The sequence below is a fragment of the Limulus polyphemus genome, unplaced genomic scaffold (genome assembly GCF_000517525.1).
Source record: "Limulus polyphemus unplaced genomic scaffold, Limulus_polyphemus-2.1.2 Scaffold606, whole genome shotgun sequence".
NCBI lineage: Eukaryota > Metazoa > Arthropoda > Merostomata > Xiphosura > Limulidae > Limulus > Limulus polyphemus.
In genome coordinates, this window is record NW_013666216.1 from 221920 (window position 1) to 235103 (window position 13184).

The window sequence follows — 13184 nt, forward strand, 5'->3', positions numbered from 1 at the left end:
GTATTAAATCCTAGAATTATTCAACTTACATTTAGGAACGGCACCCGGAATAGCAGATTTTATTACATTTGACAAGTATTGAATAGTTTGTATTATAAGTTTGGTTATATTACGAATGTGTAGAAACTAAGCTTGGTAGTTATTCTAAAGTTAACCCTAAAAACACGAAAATTATATTCTAGAAATACATATGTATTAAATCCTAGAATTATTCAACTTACATTTAGGAACGGCACCCGGAATAGCAGATTTTGTTACATTTGACAAGTATTGAATAGTTTGTATTATAAGTTTGGTTATATTACGAATGTGTAGAAACTAAGCTTGGTAGTTATTCTAAAGTTAACCCTAAAAATTCTGGAGTGATGAAAATAGTTACAAAGCAAGTAGTCGTTGAATACAAAATATTCCCCATTCCTTTACAAGTTTGACTAAAATTAGAATATATGATGGGCTTTACAAAGTAATTTTTATAAAAAATTTCGTAAGCATTTACCAAAATGAAAACCCTCCTTTCTGTTTTTCCACTCATTACATTTATCTTTAAAAAAAGGAAGAAAGAGCTTATCAGTACCTTCCGTCAATCTATATGTATTTTCTTCTATTTATATGTTGACGAAGCCTTAAGAACGTGTTCTTTAGAGGTTTCGTTGGCAGACAGGTAGTTTGGAAGCCTCAAAATGTAATAAGAACATTTCAGAAAAATGTGAAGTTATCCTTGGTAAAACAAACAAGCAGAATACTACCTTATCTTATAATGGAATTTCATTTTCAAATTTGACATTAGTATTTTAAACCTGAACAGCACTTCATGTACAGGTGAGCTTAACGGTCTAAAGATCAGGTATAACCGTCTCTAATTTTGGGCTAATGACCTGAGGAAGACAGCCAATCATCAGCTACGAACCGAATAACGTGATTGACTGTCACTCTTATAATGCAAACACAGCTGAAAGTGTGGAGCGATGTTGAGTAGCAACGCAGCGCAGGCATTTAAATCTTCCGATCCGTATCTCAGCATGCAAACTTCTAGGCCAAGTCAGGTCCTTTGAACTTTATGAAACTCTTAGTTCTCTGGGTTTGTTCTCTCTTTATAACGCCTCCAAGTATGATGAAATACATTTACATATACATTAACTTTCGAACAGAAGATTTTATGTAAAGTTAATAGTTGAAAATATATAAAGAATACGGGTATTCTTAAAGTGGTCGTTTCCTTCATAACTGACAAAGGATTTTATGTTTGTTTTGAATATTCGCGCATAGCTACACAAGGGCTAATCTGCTCTAGAAGTTCAAAAATTTTAACTAATAGACTAGAGGAAAGGTATCTAGTCAAGAACACCAGCCGCCAACTCCTAGCTACTCTAATCAAAGAGTGAGATTTGACTGTCATTCTTATAACTCACTCATGGCCATAAAATGAGGATTGTCAAATTTTGTCCCAGAAGGTCACCAACCCTGGACCCTTGGATTCACAGTCTAGCACTCTAACACTAGTTCACACCCAATCCTTCACAGAGGAAAGAATCTTCTGACAGTACACAAGATCTTCCACTAAAAGTAAGGTAACAGAATGAGTGACCATAAGTATAATTATCTATGGTGTTCTAGAAGCAAGTTCAGACCTAAATTATTTATCAAAGTAATCAAGAATATAGTCACGAGGTGTCGCTCTTGCCAACAGTTTGTTAAATTTTATGTAATAGACCAGAGGGCTGCCGTGACTTTGGTATTCCAAACCTGTACTATTATTTAAGCTTCTGTGCAGAACTAGAGATAATTTACCGATATAATTAAACATTTTCATATTTGTAAACATTACCAATCGAACAATTAGAAAATATTAGTCTCTCTGCTTCTTTCGTTTAAAGAACAAAACATGGATTACATGGATGAATCTTTAAAATAGACTTTACGTGATATTACAGTTTGACTTGATTAAAGAAACACACTTACCCTAAAATGAATAAGTAAATATACGAACAAGACCAGATTTCCTCCTCAACCTTAAGAGGTTAAAATAAATGAGTAAGTAAATAAAAAATGAGACCAGGCTTCCTCCTCAACTTTAATGACTGAGTGAATATACGAACAAGACCAGATTTCCTCCTCAACCTTAAGAGGTTAAAATAAATGAGTAAGTAAATAAAAAATGAGACCGGGCTTCCTCCTCAACTTTAATGACTGAGTGAATATACGAATAAGACTGGATTTACTCCTCAACCTTAAGAAGTTAAAATAAATGAGTAAGTAAATAAAAAATGAGACCAGGCTTCCTCCTCAACTTTAATGACTGAGTGAATATACGAATAAGACTGGATTTACTCCTCAACCTTAAGAGGTTAAAATAAATGATCAAGTAAACATTTCGAAACCTCTTGCGTTAGTTATGTCATGTTAAGATAAAAATATAAAATATTTAATTTTCATTTGCAAAGATGAGAACTTCTAAAAACTTATAAGTGTAAGAACAGTTTATAATATGTTAACCACACTATATCTACCGTATCCAATGCGATGAGACTTTTCAAAAGTCAAATATATCCTTGATTTTATGTTGTTTACATTTTTTTTCGTGTATCTCATCTTTATGATATCTTCTTGATTTTATCTTGTTTACATTTTTTTCGTGTATCTCATTTTTATGATATCTTCTTGATTTTATCTTGTTTACATTTTTTCGTGTATCTCATTTTTATGATATCTTCTTGATTTTATCTTGTTTACATTTTTTCGTGTATCTCATCTTTATGATATCTTCTTGATTTTATCTTGTTTACATTTTTTTCGTGTATCTCATCTTTATGATATCTTCTTGATTTTATCTTGTTTACATTTTTTTCGTGTATCTCATCTTTATGATATCTTCTTGATTTTATCTTGTTCACATTTTTTCCTGTATCTCATCTTTATGTGGTCTGCCTTTTTCTCTTGCTTTTTGTGCCCATGCGAAACGTTCTTGATCAGATTCCAGTTGAACTCGGTACAACGCTAATTACTGGTTTTTAAAACGAATCACACGTATGTATAGGTTTGCGTTTGTGTTAAAGTTTAAGATAAAAATAACTCATCTTTGTTGTGCATGCTACACACATTCAACAGATAATCAACATACATTTCCATCTTTTTGCTTTCGTATTCGCTCATCAATCCTCGCATTTCACCGATGAATTATCAATGTGAAAGAAGAAGAAGAAAAATAGAAACAACTCAACCTTTACATCGGTCGTGTTTGACTTTATATAGATATAAGACGTTCGTTTTGCAATGTCGATTTGGTGTTTGGATATAATGGATGGGGCTGGGCATAATCAAATAGTTACCGTGCTGGACTGTAGATCGGAGAGTCCATGGTTCACGTCTCGTTGCCTCCAAAAAACATTTGACGCATTATGTGCGTTAGAAAAGTGACATACACATTTAATTATTCAGCTAGAGTATAGCAAAAGATAAGGGAAAATGTTGTTGACTAGCTACCATCCTTATAGTATATCATCTTAAAATTAGGGACGCTAATGCATTTTTTTCGTGTATCCCATCTTTATGATATCTTCTTGATTTTATCTTGTTTACATTTTTTTTCGTGTATCTCATCTTTATGATATCTTCTTGATTTTATCTTGTTTACATTTCTTTCGTGTATCTCATCTTTATGATATCTTCTTGATTTGATCTTGTTTACATTTTTTTCCTGTATCTCATCTTTATGCGGTCTGCCTTTTTCTCTTTCTTTTTGTGCCCATGCGAAACGTTCTTGATCAGATTCCAGTTGCACTCGGTACAACGCTAATTACTGAGATAAGGGAAGATGTTGTTGACTAGCTACCATCCTTATAGTATATCATCTTAAAATTAGGGACGCTAATGCAAGTAGTCCTTGTGTAGCTTTGTGAGAATATCCGAAACAAATCAAACTAAAATACAGGATTGCTGAAAACTCACTGAACAATTCTAAAATACGATAGCTTTTTTAAGATGTAGTGGGACCACAATGTAGGCTTACCATCATTGTTGAATATGCACGATTGGTAAATTGACCGTTATTTTAATTCCTAAGGGTTATTTCTAAAATGAAGCCCCATACAATTCTAAACGTTTCTGGACATGATTCGCCACAACATAAAGAGTCTTAAGTCTGATGGAATAAATGTTAGAAACGATTGAAAGAAAGAAGTAACATGTTGAACAAAATTCTCAAAGTTTCCATCATATATAACATTCCAAAATCAACAAAGACATTTGAGTTGTCCCGAATCTGTCGTACTCTAAATTCCATTCAGATAGCCTAAATATATACTTGCTTAACATTTTCCTATGTGTCAATTTCAGTTCATAACTGAATGGTGAATCTATTATTTATATTAAAGCAAATTGACGACAGACAGCTCTTCACAATACGTGTGTTACATATCAAATACACAATACTTCTAAGTTTGTGGCACTTTTTCAGTTTTTGACACTTGCTTATTGAACAGAAGCCCAAGTTCGAAAAAAAATGTGATATCTGAACGTTTACTGCATAAACAACTGAAATAAATTCCTTAATATCATTTATTAAATATAGAAAAAAAGAGAGTTCCACCCAGTTTTCAATAATGAAAACACACAGAATCTAAAACAATATATCAGCATATAAGTACTTTAACTTACTGAAAACTTACTGGCGTTTCACTGAAGTTTGAACGGATGTTTTTCAAGTTACCTTCGATTCTAATTTTTATTTTCATCGAAGTTTCGTGGACTAACATAGATAATATGAGTACATTTATACTGCTTGATGTTGTAAACAGGATAAAGACTACGGAAAAAGGGCCCTTTAAACACTATTCTGTTCACAGCCGGAAGAGACACGCATGCGTGTATAGCTCTATAATAAAACATGTTTACTTGTTTTGAACATTGAACAATATTTCTGTTTTTTTTATCTAAACTAAAGATAGAAACACGTGTCCAAAAGTGTGCACATATAACAATACAAGTAGTGTACTGACGTTTATTAACTGTTTCAATTTTGTTCGACAGATGTTAATTGGTAATTTTTTTTTTACTACAACCAATAAAAAGACATTCCCGTCATTCTCTGATGCAGCCATATAGTATGGAGATGGAGGCACATAAACTATTATGTCAATTTACGGTGATTTATAAATGTAACAATAGGGCAGGTGTAGTTCGAAATATACTAATTAATTTGGTAATTTATCAATATTCAGCTCATTATAAATGTAGAAGCTTCGTGATTAGACTGGATAAACTAATTATGTGATAGTATACGAAATATAATACACACTCCGCTCCTTGTTCTTTAGACTTTTTCTTGTATAGGGTTACTGATGAGGGGCAGAATTCCTCGAAACCGATATTACTCAGTGACAAGTGGTAAATAGATCGATAGACTGAGCTTCATATTTATTTTTTGGTAGTCACGAGCTGGACCTGTGGCAAGCCGAGTTCGTGCGATATCAGTAAATAACCTTCACCCTATAAGCTGTGGGTGCGTTATAAGAACGACATTAGCTTGGAGAGAGGATGGTAGGGGTCTTCTGATCAGCTGACTATCCTCTGGTCAGTAGTACAAAAATATATATGGCGGCAAATAACTTTATTAGGTTTATCATAAATACAAATATTATTTTTAGTATAATAATGTGATGCTTAAATGTTTGAGTAGTGCTATGATGAGGTAGGCCAAATACTACATTTTCATAAGACTGAAAGCATCTATGTTAGATAGGTCGTTTGTGAGGAAGACCATTCTGGAATCTCTGACAATTTCAATACAATGAGATACGTACTGGTGTGTAAGAACAAACAACGTTGAAATGGGCAACAACTGCCTTGTTCCGAGTAATTTCCGAGGAAAACGTTTTGGTTTACTAATCTATAAAAGTTGTTCAGATAGAAACAACGACATTTCGAAAGACTTCCGTCTTTCACCTTCAAGTCAGCTATCACCATGTTCTTTGGTATAGGTGTTTATGTTATTAACCTGGGATGTTCAGAGATTATGAATTTCTCTTCATCCTAGGTGTTTAGGTTATTAACCTGGGGTGTTCAGAAATTATGAATTTTTTCATCATCCTAGGTGTTTAGATTTTTAACCTGGGATGTTCGGAATTATGAATTTTCTATTCATCCAAGGTGTTCAGGTTATTAGCCTGGGATGTTCAGAAATTATGAATTTCTATTCATCCTAGGTGTTTAGGTTATTAACCTGGGATGTTCAGAAATTATGATTTTCTCATCATCCTAGGTGTTTAGGTTATTAACCTGGGATGTTCGGAAATTATGAATTTCTCTTCATCCTAGGTGTTTAGGTTATTAACCTGGGATGTTCGGAAATTATGAATTTTTCTTCATCCTAGGTGTTTAGGCTATTAACCTGGGATGTTCAGAAATTATGAATTTTTCTTCATCCTAGGTGTTTAGGTTATTAACCTGGGATGTTCAGAAATTATGATTTTTCTATTCATCCGGCCCGTGATAATACTAGATAACGTGAGGGTGATTTACTTTACTTGAATTCCAATTAGTGAAGTTTTGGTTAATTTTTAACACTGCAGGGGTTTATATGGCATTCGGGAGAATTAAAGTGGACGTGTAGTGATTGGCTAATAACGTGGTTGAGAAAATGAGTTATGATTTGACCAGTGGTAGCCACAAACTGCTGATTTCCAGACCTGAATTTCTGTCCAGCGATGGTTTCATCGTATTGATATGGAAAGATTCTTTGATTTTTCTAATATTTCAGAATTTACCTGAGTGGATGAAACTGGAATTGTCCCAGTATATGTGACGTCCAGTCAACAATGCATGTTCTGAAAAGACAGAATTCTATATTTTCATCAGTTTCGTGCAATCTTTATGCTCCTTTATTCTTGCTCTAAAGTGTCTTCCAGTTTCTCCAACGTTGACTTGTTTAGAGGAACATGATATTTCATAAATGACGTTTTTGTGTTTTTCGTCAGGTGTTCTTTGTTTAGTTTTGACAATGATAAATCTATGTGTTCTGTAATATTTTCAACCAACATCAATATTGAATATTTTGGCTACCAACTTAACCTTCTCACTTAGGTTTTGTAAACAGTGTTGGGCTTGTTTTTCTTGTCTTCATATTTTTAGATGCGTAAAACTGTTGGTTATGAAACAGGAAGGATATACGTTCTATTTAAAACACTACCTGATGTGTCGGTTTCGGTGTAGTTTTCGTCGCAGTTATTTTCAGCTATGTCTTATTCAAGAATTAATAATACTGCGTTCACCAGAAGAAGGAGATAAGACTGGAAATGTAAGTATCTATCAATATGAGCTAGTTTCATGTATGTGATTGTAATGAATTTGTCGTTATATGCTGACTAAAATGTCAAGGAACGGCATGGTGTTTTTGTTCTATATTTCCATGGTGAAGTGATACTACTGACCACGGAGTTAAGGTGTGTCAAGGAACGGTAGAGTGTTGTTGTTCTATACTTCCATGGTGAAGTGATACTACTGACCACGGAGTTAAGGTGTCAAGGAACGGCATGGTGTTGTTGTTCTATACTTCCATGGTGAAGTGATACTACTGACCACGGAGTTAAGGTGTGTCAAGGAACTGTAGGGTGTTGTTGTTCTATATTTCCATGGTGTAGTGATACTACTGACCACGGAGTTAAGGTGTCAAGGAACGGCATGGTGTTTTTGTTCTATATTTCCATGGTGAAGTGATACTACTGACCACGGAGTTAAGGTGTGTCAAGGAACGGTAGGGTGTTGTTGTTCTATACTTCCATGGTGAAGTGATACTACTGACCACGGAGTTAAGCTTGATTAATTTGTCTAACGGTCTAGTCTGTTGGCCATTTTGATTTATCTAGCTTCTTAGTGTTTATATATATATATATAGAAGATTCTAGACGTTTGACATTTGCTAAAGAATGCTTGTGAGGAAAGATAAGGCTAAAAACAAATAATTACCAGGTGGCTACGTCACCAATCACAGGCACTAATAAACAAGGTGTATATCTTAAAGTCTCTCAAGCTCGGTGTGATCTGATTGTAAAAAACACGTAAGGCTGTCTTGGCTGCCTTAATTAGACTACCCACTTCTTAGTCTTTTTTTTTTTTCTTTTCTTGGCCCGTCCCTTTACAACGTAGCTCTGATAACCTCCAGCATTGTTTCTATCGATTTCATTCGTAGTACTTGATGTAGAGGGCGTTTGGCTAGTAAAATCAATCTCTTTGATATACAGCATATGAAAACTTATTGACATTTGTACATATGTCACGTTTTAAGTTTTTTATTTTTTCATAGCTCACACGTTTAAAATGTGAACAGATTGAGAGCTGTCCATAAACAAAGTTTAAGAGAAAAATATATTAAACTAAGATTTCACTTTGTTGTTTAACTCCTGATTTGTTTGTTTTTTGTCTGTTTTCGGCATAGACGTCTGGAATTTTTGAAAATCAGCCAAGGTGGCTGGTTTCTTTCTTTTAGTTTATAAAGCTCACATAACTGTTGTGGTTTTTGATGAGTATATAAAAATATACGTTATTTAACCCTACGAAAACGATATTTAATATACCAACCTTATATAGTAAGTAATTTCCATCGTAATTTTTTTTTATCTAAGCTCCTTTATTAACCTTCTTCCCTCATGTTTTTACGTTGTTTGTGTATGCGCTTTTTATGTTCTGCCGTCTTCGTGCCTTTCCTTCACAACACTAACTTTTACAACTGTAGGACAGCGAATCACAAATCGCATGATGAACACCTTGATTTTTTAAAAATGAATATGTATAGCTGCAACGTTTTTCTGTGCCATTATTAATTTAGTTGGATCTTTTCTGTTTCATGCAGAATTTTACTTTTCATTTCTCCAAATTTTAATTTATATTTCAGAAATCAGATGTAAAAACTAAATTCAAAAATATACCTTTCTTTCTATTTGAACGCGATGCATGAAACAGAAAAAGAATAGGTAGTAAGGTTTAAATTATACCTTTCAATTAGTTTGTCTTTTGTTTCTACTCTGTTTGATGGTCGTTGTTAAGACCTCTAACCTAGGTCGTTAGAAAAAGTTGAAAGCTATCATTTTAGAACATTTTTCTGTTTGATATGTTTAATCTTAGGGATAAATTCCGAGTAATGTCTATTTGTTTCGAAAATGTTGCGTAAAAGCTGTACAATGGGCTACCTTTCCTAATGATGAAACGACGCAACTTGACTTTGGAGGAATTTATTCGCAACAAGTAAAATACATCCGTTTATTTACCAGATCTCTTAAAATACTCCCTCATCATTAACCTATTTAACATTGACTGAGCTGGTAGAGAAAAGAAACACAGTATCGTGAAAGCTAACATTAAATTCCAATTGGGTTAAGGGAGGGAACATGTTGTTTCCATACACGTTTTAAAGTAAAACTAACTAGGATACTTTAAAAAAACGTGAACTTTAACTTATAAACAATTAACACCTTGAATTACAATCAGGTGGAAACTAAGAAAATATAATTTTGAGACTGTTTTTCTACAATAAGGTTTCAGTGAAGAGAATATATTCTATAAGTTTACTAAGCTTCAAATTATACAAGAGTTAATAATGTGAAGTACCTTGGACAAGTAAGTTCAAAAGATATGCATAGACTAAGTTTATTAGTGTGAACATATAATTATGAAAGTTTGCTTTACTTTCACTCATAAGTTCTTACAATTATAAAGTAATAATTTTATAAAAAGTATATTTTTAACACAGGTTAAAAATCATCATTGGTAGCATGTTTTAGAAAATAAAGTCTTGTGCTAAGAATAGAAAGTATGTAAATATAATGATAAGGAGGGATGTGAGTGTAATGGAATTACATATACAGGGTGAATCTATCTGTCAAAACGTATACGACTTCGTTATAGCTGTGTGCTAAATTGTCCATACGTAATGGAGCGGGAAGATAGTACGCAGTAGGAACCTTACTGACGATGTGTCCGTTAGTAGCAGTTAATGACATTTGGTGAGTTTAATCTACAAACATGTAATGGAGCAGGAAGAGAGCATGCTGCAGAAAACTTACTGACGATGTGTTCGTTAGTAGCAGTTACTGGCATTTGGTGAGTTTAATCTACAAACATGTAATGGAGCAGGAAGAGAGCATGCTGCAGAAACCTTACTGACAATGTGTCCGTTAGTAGCAGTTACTGGCATTTGGTGAGTTTAATCTACAAACATGTAATGGAGCAGGAAGAGAGCACACTGCAGAAAACTTACTGACGATGTGTTCGTTAGTAGCAGTTAATGGCATTTGGTGAGTTTAATCTAGAAACACGTAATGGACCAGGAAGAGAGTACGCTGCAGGAACCTCGCTGACGATGTGTCCGTTAGTACCGGTTAATGACATTTGGTGAGGTTAATCTACAAACAATTTATATTGCTCTCTTGATGCGTCTTACCCAATTGTAACTATAAAGAGAAGAGTATCGTAAGGTTTATTGTTTGGTTGTTGTTTTTTAAGTTCTGAACTTCTAAAGATACGAACAATATTTATCATTTGCAGAGAACTATGTTAATTACTCTAAGATTCTTGTTTTTTGGCGTTTAGAATTTGCCTAATCTTAAGCCTAATACCTGCTTGACCCTTTTGATTTGTATCCTACGATCAAAGAATATGTGTGTATAAATCCAATGACATACTGTATACGATTAAACAAGATTATGTTGCAAGTGTTTTGAAAACATGATAGCTAGTTATCTTCCCTTGAGAACCCATCTTTTTTATGGCATGCAAATGTTTCAGATGCATTTGTGTTTAATTATTATGTAGTATCTCAGGTATTTTTAAAAGAGCAGTTGCGAGCCCATCGTTACTATAAAAGTTGTATATATATATATACAAATATACATATCAAATGTATAAAATACAACTTATTTTCAAAGGGTAAATTTAAAAATTCTACGAGTACATATACAAAACGTTAACTTAATTTCAACACAGTTAAAATCTCTAAAGCTATTTTCCATGGTACGGATAGAAAGTGGTAATAATGATATTGTTCGTGAAATAGGTGATTAAACATTGAAATAAGTGTTATATTAACCTTATATGTGTTAGGATTGTTGTAAATATTTATCCATTGTTCGTGTTTAGGTAGAAGCTTTTTTCGTAAAAATATTCTTTTTTCGAACTTTAGAAACAGACTTGGCTCTTAGGTTTTTTTTTTGTTTTGTCTTTTTAATCTCGCGCAAAGCTACTCGAGAGCTATCTGCGCTAGTCGTCCCTAATATTGAAACTAGCCAACACCAATCCTTGAAACTGACAGTTATATTATAACGCTCCAATAGTTGAAAGGGCAAGCGTAATTGTGAGTCGAGTGTCCTTACCACAAAAGCACTCCAGGCCAAGTCTTTACGTAAAGTTAGTCTATCAGAACAGAATAATTGCCATAAGTGTTAGAAGAAAATGCTTATTCGCGCTCTTTTGTGTCCTAAAATTTTCTATAAAGTGTTTTTTTTCTTTATTTCTTCTCTAGTGTGGAAATTGTACAAAAAATATAGCGCTTAGAATATTACCTTTAAACACATTTTCAACGAGTAAATGTTTTTTTAAAGAACAATTTTGTAAATTAAATTTTAGTTCTTAATTAACAACTGGGTTGGTAACGAAGTGTAAGTAAACATTGCCCTGCAGTATATCCAGAAAAGTTTACTTCGAATTCCCCCCCCCCCCCCCCCCGCCAATGGCACAGCAGTATGTCTGCAGATTTACAACGCTAAAAACCTGGTTTCTATTTCTGTGGTGGGCAAAGCACAGATAGGCCATTGTGTAACTTTGTGCTTAATTACGAACAAACAAACTTCGAATTAGTGAAACATCAAGGGTTTACTGAAAAGGATGTATAACTAAAAGAGATCATCGTACATTAATAATCAATAAACCTGTCATTTTTATCACGATTGAACTGTTTCATTTTTATCCCAAACTTTTCACGTTCAGCTCTTTAATTTACGCGAAACATTTGTTTTCACCCGTGGATTACCATAAACAGAAACTTATTTAGATAAGTGGCTATTAAGTGTTATAGAACAGCAATAAACCAATAAGCCTTTTAAAAAACATTTCAAGATATCTTGTGCACATGGGCTAAGCGGTCAGGTAAGAAGACTCCTAGAATTCAGATACATTCAGAGGCTTTGAACCAGATAACATAACTGACTGTCACGTTTGTAACGCGCCTCAACTGCATATTCATTAGTATCACGTCTCGAACCCTATACTCTTCGATCTACAGTCCAAAACACTAACCACTGGACTACTTCTAGCCCAGTTATATGTGAAAAAATATTATAGAAAATTATTAAATTATTACATTTTCCTATCCGTGAAAACAAAAACTGACAAGAAACCTAAGATGATCAGTTACGAAAAACTACAACAACAACAAAAATTACGAAATAGAATTAACATTTTTTCTTTTTTACTATACTGCTTATCTTAACCAAATTCCAGGTTGTATGGAATAACGTAATTTTCGACAAAGTTATATTTTCATATATTGTAGAAAGAAATAGAAGCTTTTTTATTTTTGTTTCCAAAATTCGAGGTTCAAGTTTCGATTGATTAGTTTGTTTAACAAACTGTATTATCTCGTGCTGTGTATTTCATTGGTTAGTCTATTTAACAAACTGGATTCTCTCATATTGTGTATTTCGTTGGTTAATCTGTTTAATAAACTGGATTCTCTTGTGCTATGTAATTCGTTGGTTAGTCTGTTTAATTCGATTCTCTCGTGCTGTGTATTTCGTTGGTTAGTTTGTTTAACTAACTGGATTCTCTCGTGTTGTGTATTTCGTTGGTTAATCTGTTTAACAAACTGGATTCTCTTGTGCTGTGTAATTCGTTGGTTAGTCTGTTTAATTCGATTCTCTCGTGCTGTGTATTTCGTAGGTTAGTTTGTTTAACTAACTGGATTCTCTCGTGTTGTGTATTTCGTTGGTTAAAATGTTTAACAAACTGGATTCTCTTGTGCTGTGTAATTCGTTGGTTAGTCTGTTTAATTCGATTCTCTCGTGTTGTGTATTTCGTTGGTTAGTTTGTTTAACTAACTGGATTCTCTCGTGTTGTGTATTTCGTTGGTTAGTCTGTTCAACTAAATGGATTCTCTCGTGGTGTATAGCTTCGATTGGTTAGTCTGTTTAATTAACTGGATT

The 13184-nt window shown here is 33.5% G+C and overlaps 1 protein-coding gene and 1 long non-coding RNA gene across 2 annotated transcripts in view; one reads left to right on the forward strand and one right to left on the reverse strand.

Annotated features, from left to right (window-relative positions):
* LOC111085767 overlaps positions 1-4770 on the reverse strand; it is a 26687-nt gene extending 21917 nt beyond the window's left edge. The window contains exon 1 of the long non-coding RNA XR_002610569.1: positions 4654-4770. This is a non-coding gene — a long non-coding RNA (uncharacterized LOC111085767). The remainder of the gene's footprint in view (positions 1-4653) is intronic.
* Positions 1-13184, forward strand: part of LOC106459425 (sodium/calcium exchanger 3-like) — a 107122-nt gene that overhangs the window by 18926 nt on the left and 75012 nt on the right. The gene's annotated exons all lie outside the window — the stretch shown is intronic.